This window comes from Borostomias antarcticus (assembly GCF_949987555.1).
Source record: "Borostomias antarcticus genome assembly, contig: scaffold_86, whole genome shotgun sequence".
In the NCBI taxonomy this organism is placed as follows: Eukaryota; Metazoa; Chordata; class Actinopteri; order Stomiiformes; family Stomiidae; genus Borostomias; species Borostomias antarcticus.
Window position 1 is genome coordinate 311,424 of NW_028176652.1, and position 7,452 is coordinate 318,875.

Here is a 7,452-nt window from a genome sequence, read left to right on the forward strand (position 1 = left end):
TGTTTTATGTAATCACTGTACAAATCAAGAGCAAATACTGAAATACTGTATCAAGAGTGTTTGATCCAAAGTTTTGTTAACAATGTCACAGATCACTTAACAATGTCAACTCTAATGAAAGCAATTCAGTTCCCTCAATTTAATATCAAGTATGATATTGAAATTAAATAGCCTGCTATACAATTTTAACTAGGTCTGACAAAAGAAACTTACACAACGATTTGTATTCTAGTACCACCTGTTTATCATTCACAGGATAGAGGAAAGAGACTAAATGGACTTTTATTAATCTATGGCTATTCAGATGAAAAATCAATTAGCCTATATTTATTCTCTCTTTGCTTCAGTATAGAACAGGGGACAGACAGAGGCTTGTAAAGGAAAATGCTTGTAATTAGAAATGCTTTCAAAACAAGGTATAGAACAGGGGCAAGACAGAGAGGCTTGTAAAGGGAAATGCTTGTAATTAGAAATGCTTTTAAAACAAGGGCTGGTAAGAGAGTTCTCAAAAGTGGGTTCTCAAAATTGGATTCGTAAAATTGGGTTCATAAAATTGGGTTCATAAAATTGGGTTCTCAAAATGGATTCGTAAAATTGGGTTTGCTTGTTAAGAAAAAGCTTTGACAAAAGCTGTTTTTGTGGTTGCAGTAGCAACAGTGCAGTGACCGCGGCAGACACCTGTAAGACAAGAACAAAAAACAAAAAGGGGTGTTAAAATGTCCTAATTCAGAAGTATGACATTTAGATTAGTTCCCCAAGATGAAACTGAATAAAGAGGCTTCAAGTTAAGACTGATGATTTTTTACATGTTCTACCAAAGTGAAATAACACTTTAGGCCTGCACTATACACTATATGGACAAAAGTATTGGGACACCTACACATTGCACCTAGAAGAGCTTTTATGACATCCCATTCTAAATACATAGGCATTAATATGGATTCCCCCCCCACACACACAGACTTTGCAGCTACAGCTTCCACTCTTTTCCATGCTTTTTATAAGATTTCAGAGTGTGTCTGTGGGAATTTTTGCCCATTCATCCAAAAGAGCATTTGTGAGGTCAGAAACTGATGTTGAACGAGATGGCCTAGCTCGCAATATCCGTTCTAGTTCATGGGGTTGAGGTCAGGGCTCTGTGTGGGCCAGTCAAGTTCTTCCACACCAACCTCACACAACCATGCCTCCTGTAGTCAAGTGTGTGTGTGTATGTGTATGTGTGTGTGCACATATGTATGGGGGCTGTACTTAGGGTTTGTTTTTTAAGGGTCTGGGGAGGTTGGGATGTGGGTATAGGGATGAGGGAAATCTCTGCTATATAACTTTTTTGTATTCCTTCTATGTATGTTACTCTCCTACTGTATACTATTTGCCCCACTATTTTAAGACTGTATATGTATTTGCCCAGTGACTGCCCGTGGAAATTAGCTGTTTTAGCTATAACCTTGTACAGTGCATCTCTCCCTATTCTATAGGGTAAATGTCTACTGTACCTTGTCCCTGTCTTAAAAATAAATAAAAGTCAATCAATCAATCAATCCTTTATGGACCTTGCTTTGTGCACTGGGGCACAGCCATGCTGGAACAGAAAAGAGCCTTCCCCAAACTGTTCCCACAATGTTGGAAGTTGAATTGTCCAAAATGTATTGGTAAGCTGAAGCATTAACATTTCCCTTCACTGGAACTAAGGGACCTAGGGCAACCTCAAAAAAACAACCCCAGACCATTATCTTATCAATGATTAAGAGGTGTGCCTTTGGGCATTAAGTGTATTACTGTCATGAAAAAAGTAATTGCTTCTATAGGCAGCTTAAGCACAGAGTTGGGCTGAATGAACAAGTTAAAAACCTGTGATGCACTGGACAGTGAGTACCGCTTAATTTATAAAAGGCTATAAAGTCTAATTACTATAGCAGAAAATGTAAACAACACAAATATTAAATAGTGCCCCAATATACGCTGTCACAGCTCCATGCATGAGTGTCCTGCCAGAACTCACTCCCATGTCTCAGGCTTCTCAATTGCATTTGTTTTGAGGACAAACTATATCAGAGTGAAATATAATAATCCCTTTACAGTCAACATCAAATAGATTTAGGATTATGGCAACATAAAGCAAATGGTTAATCTCACCTCTTTGCTTCGAAACACCTTTCAGGAAGTCAAATCTATGAAAATATAAAACAAAAGCATTGAGAAACACATTAAATATTAAATAGGACCAATTGCATTCCCAATAAGCACGTCACGTCAGTGAGCATTAAGACCATCCTTTATACCTACATCAAACATTTGGAATTACATGGTAAATTCGCCATTTAGGATAGCGGCTATTTGCAGTAGGCTATTCCATAAACAAGCTGAGAACGTATTAGTTAGAACTAACTAGCCGGAACTATCCTTTGTTTATATCCCTGCGAGCGCCTACAAACAGCTGTCACTAACGTTATCTCAATAGCAATCGGTGACGGTATGCTTCATGTTTATGTGATAGACTGCAAATAGCCCATCATGGCCTATATGGCGAGTTTATGCGTTAACATCACTGGGTACATGTTTACTGGTGATTATCAAACTCTGCATAATTGCCATCTTCCTTATAAATCTGCGTCTGTCTCGTTTTGAAAACCAACCGACTTTAGGAGCACTAGCGTTAGCTATACTAGTTAGCAAGCCAATTTGTTACAGATGTCAGATAATATGAATATTGGACGTTTCTAATTCATTCTAATGAAAAATACGCCAATATGACTTCCGTTAGTTGAAAATGTCGAGCTTAACTCGCTAGCTAACGTTAGCTAACATCTACTCACTCAACCAACTGACGTCAAGTAGCACTAGCGTTAGCTAGTTAACAGCCAACGTCCCTTGTTTAAAACAGCTATACTAGCTAGCAAGTTGTTACTTATGTCAATAATTATATCATATAGCTACATACTTGACGTTTCTAATTAATTTTAATGGAAAATACGCCTATGACGTCGTAGTTGAAAATGTCGAGTGTAACGTTAGCTAACATCAACTCACCTTGACACCGGAATGTGAATGAAGCCCAGTGTATCGAGCGATACATTACATAGGCTACAATGAGCATGCGCGAGGGCAAAAACTCAGTTCTACACAAGTGTGATTAGAAACGTACGCATACATTGGTATTTGTTTTTACGCATCAATAATTGGTATTTGTTTTTATGCATCAATAATTCTGATCACACATAAAAATGACTTTTCAATAATTCCCAGTAACAGTGTATAAGTATGAGCTCTGAAGCTCCACAAACCTATTCACATTGTCACTTGCTGCTACAGGGAGCCAGTGTATGGAATAGAGAAGGGCAGTTGTGTGGGAGAACTTGTTGAACAGTTGAACACAAGGCAAGCTGCAGCTTTCTGGACAAGCTCCAGAGGTCTGATGGCTGACGCCAGGGCCCCAGCAGGGAGGGAGTTGCAGCAGTCCAGGCGGGAGATGACAGGAGCCTGGATGAGCACCTGTCATCAGTGAGGACGGGTTGAATCCTCCTGATGTTGTAGAGCAGTAACCTGCAGTCAATTTCCATGAAACTCTTGGAATGGTACTATCAAATGACTAGACAATTTTACATGAAATAAAACCACTGACGTATTGCAAAGAAAACATTTTATTTCAGATATTCAAAAGGCAGTGCTACAGGTGGGCTCTTTCCAGCACTGTAGCTGTGGGTTGAGAGAACCACCATGAAAACATCTACTGGGTGTACTAGTGCCAGTAACAGGAATTGCAGTTGCAATACACAATTAATTTACTTGGGAACAGACCACCTACCATGGTGAGGTAGACAAACAGGGAGTGAAAGAGAAGAAGATAGAAAGAGGGAGAGAGGGAAGAAGAAAACAGAAACTTTGGCAGCCTAAGCTGTGGGTCTGGTACAGTACTGTACATGTGCAGTGTTAGATCTGGGACATTATTTGGTGTGGTCAGTTCTCACCCACTAGGCGATGGTACAACCCTGACATGAGTGAATCTCACAGTCTAGAGAAAGAGAGAAAGAGGGAGAAAAAAATGAGTAGGGTTAGATAGACGTATACTGGATGGGGATAAAAAGGTATAGACCATGATATTAGGTAGCTACCTGGATGAGTCCTCTAAAGACAAACGAAAGACGTCATTCCCAAAAACGATCTGCCTTAAATGGCACATTGTTCTCAGAATAGCACCACACTCACGTAGCTTGTGAAAGTGTGTCGATGCTGTTGACCCCAGGCATGGAGCAGACCAGACGAGCCTTCAGGAAGGTGGTCCACTTATTACCAGGCTCCTGTAGCCCCTCAGGTCATTCTGTTGGATGGATCACATACACTGAAACTCATGGGTTTCAGCTGGCCAAAGACTCAATGGGTGCTTTGACTTGTTCACTGGTAAATGCAAGCATGCATAATGTGGTGTGATAAATACAGTCTGTTATTGAGTGTGAGAGTGTACTAACCCTCACTTGGTCCTTGCGAGGTGTATGGTTGCCACCTGTCTAGTCTCCCGTGTGTGTGTCTGCGTGCATGCGGGTCCTCCCACTCAGCTGGCGAGCTGAGGAGTGCGACATAAAATATGCAGGTATACATTTCTCACTAAAGATTTTGTTGATACTACCACTGGGTAGTCTCAGTTAGTTTGTAACTTTAATGCGCACGCGCGCACACCCACACACACACACACACGGTCACAATCATCTCCATGACGGCAGGACCATGTCACTGGAGCTGACAGTGTGGCGCCGGCTGGTCTGCTTCCTCCTCTATGTTCTGGTCTGGTTTGACCGGGACCGGCCTCAAGCCACACACTGGGTCTATGGAGATCTCCTCATAGTCTGGACTGGAGGGAAGGAGGTGTGAAAGCGAGAAAGAGATTTTCTTAAAAATACATCAAATATGAACAAATGCACAGACACAGACAAAACACACACTAACACAAAGACAATCACTTCTGGATGTATAGATCCACTTCTAGAACCTCTAATAACGCTATCTTACTGTGATAGAGAAAGAGTCAGACATGCAGATCAGGCCATCATGTACTGAATGAGGCCTCTGCCAGCCAGGACAACAGACGCTCTGAAATGCTTTAGTTTGCCTACTTGCACTCAGGACATCTCCAGGTCCCTCTCTCACAGTTCAGCTGCAGGTACAGTAAGACTCCAGATCAATACACTGCAGGTGAAAAGGGAGAGAGAGAGAGTGGGGGTTAAAGGAAGAAGTGTGATTTGTTCTGTGTATGACTGAAAGCGTGTTGTGCGCCTGTATGTGTGTATTTGTACATGTCACTATTCTCACCTGTATGTGTCTGCAGTCGTGTCCTTGCAGCTGGATGCGTCTGAATGTGATTTGGACATCTCAGGGACACTTTGATGGATGTCTCTTCCACTCAATCCCCACCATTCAGTCCTGGGAGAGTTCCACTGCTCAAGTTTCTCTTGACAGACTGAGAGAGTGGGAGAGAGAGAAAGGGAGAGAGAAGATCAACAATGAAGACCCACACGCTTGTACACATACAGTAGGACCCCACTTATCCGAACCCAACGGGACCACAGGTCGTTCGTATCTCTGAAATGTCCGGATGACTGAAACGTATGTTAAAATGCACCAAATTCAATAAGTGGTATACTTGTTTCATATAGACTCATAATAGACAGATAAATACCCTTAATTACTTGTGAAAATGCATCAAAATTGCAATCAAATAGCCAACTAAACTGATACAGCCTAGCCTATAATAGGCCTACAGTACCCTATAATAAGATAAACAAATTTCCACTTGAGTGCGTGCTTTGATCAAATTCAGTAGCCTACTTTATTCTCAAATGAGGCCTACGCTGCATCGATAGGCTACTGTATTCGCAGAACAAAATGGTATAGCCTATAAACAACCCAACATTAAAACAATTATAGCAAATGATAATCAATCAATAAATAAATGAAATGACAGACAAGTTGTCCTGTCTTAGGCTATTGTAGCCTAAAAGAAAGTCTCTAAAACAACCGATGTAGGCTATAGGCTGTAGGCTATTATTTAACAAATACAGTAGGCCTAGTAGGCTAATCTACATTCTCACAACACGTCTGTGTTCCTGAAGTCCATTAACTGGGAACGAAAAATGACTCGATACTCCTCTGCTTCAGGTTGCTGACGCGCTTTCTGGCTACCAAGGAATGCAGCTCACGAAGCAGACTCGTTTGCGTTTTGCGCTCGACATTAGAGCAAAGAAATGAAACGTGACAGTAGTCTACAGCCTACAGGCAACATGTAGGTCTACATACAGTCTGTTTTTATTCACAGTAGGATACAGTACTGTAATGAAAATCCCACCAGTAACCAGATAGCAGGCTCAAATAAAAGTTTTTTAAGCCTGTCCGGTAGACCGGGAGGTTCGGATCTCTGAAGTTCGGATGAGTGGGGTCCTACTGTATTGCATATCAACCCTAGCCCACCTCGGCTCTTACAGTGTTTGTGTGTGTGTGTGTGTGTGTGTGTATGTGTATATGTGTATGTGTCAGCGTGACTCACTCTGTGATACAGTGATCAGAAATCAGCAGTCTCTTTTTCATCGAACCCTGTAGAACAGATCTCACTGACACCCTATAGACAAGCTGCAAAACACAAGCTGCAAAACAAACAGATGAGAATGCAGAGAGAGAAAGAAAGAGAGGTTAATCTAGGCATTCAACCTATAATCAGAGTAAAACAGCAGAGTGGGAGGTGTGTCAGTGTGATGGGTCCACAGCTCCTTCACATATACAACACCCTTCGAGAAGAACGAAAACTGTCCGTCTCCTTCCACAGACACAACAATTATGGTGATGGTGTCCACAGCTTGCTTGTGAGGCTTCTGAAACTCCTGTGTGTGTGTGTGTGTGTGTGTGTATGTGTGTGTGTGTGTGTGTGTGTGCGCGCATGCAGGCTCTCCCCTTCACCTGGCGAGCTGAGGAGTGGGACATAAAATGTGCAGCTATACATTTGGTATTAAAGATTTTGGGTCATTTTCTGAACAACTAACCCACCTCATCGTCATCATCATCATCCTCTCCAGATTCCTCCTTGGCTTTGACCATTCCGGTCTTATTGTAGCTTAAGGGGCATGTCCATCTCCTCTTAGTCTGCAAAGCACAGCAGTTGCAGATTAAGTTAAACACAGATGCTCTACAATGTAGGAGTTGGAACATTTATTTATCCTCCTCCATTAGCAGTCATCTGATCAAGATGGTGACATCATACATCCAGTATTGTCCCTCCAACACTAGACAACTTCGTTAGCTTGAATGGTACGTTATTATAGCTAGCCAGCTAACTAGCCAGCTAGCTAACGTTGGCTAACTTAGCCAGCTAGCAGCAACTAAGTTCGCAAGGAACTTTGCACAAGAGGTAGACTAACTTTGCGTCTTCGGCCAGCTTATGTACGGAATAGTAGCAAAACAAGGCATGAGTTT

General features: G+C 41.8%; 1 long non-coding RNA gene across 2 annotated transcripts; it reads right to left on the bottom strand.

Moving 5' to 3' along the window:
- Positions 1 to 3,665: 3,665 nt before the first annotated feature.
- Positions 3,666 to 5,441, bottom strand: LOC311328227. 2 transcript variants are annotated; one of them, XR_014631188.1, is made up of 5 exons: positions 5,302 to 5,441; positions 5,106 to 5,178; positions 4,464 to 4,843; positions 4,204 to 4,315; positions 3,666 to 4,009 (listed from the first exon to the last, which is right to left on the bottom strand). It is a non-coding gene; the product is annotated as an uncharacterized lncRNA (long non-coding RNA). The 2 variants fall into 2 exon arrangements; XR_014631189.1 differs by having other exon boundaries at positions 4,204 to 4,843.
- Positions 5,442 to 7,452: the final 2,011 nt, after the last annotated feature.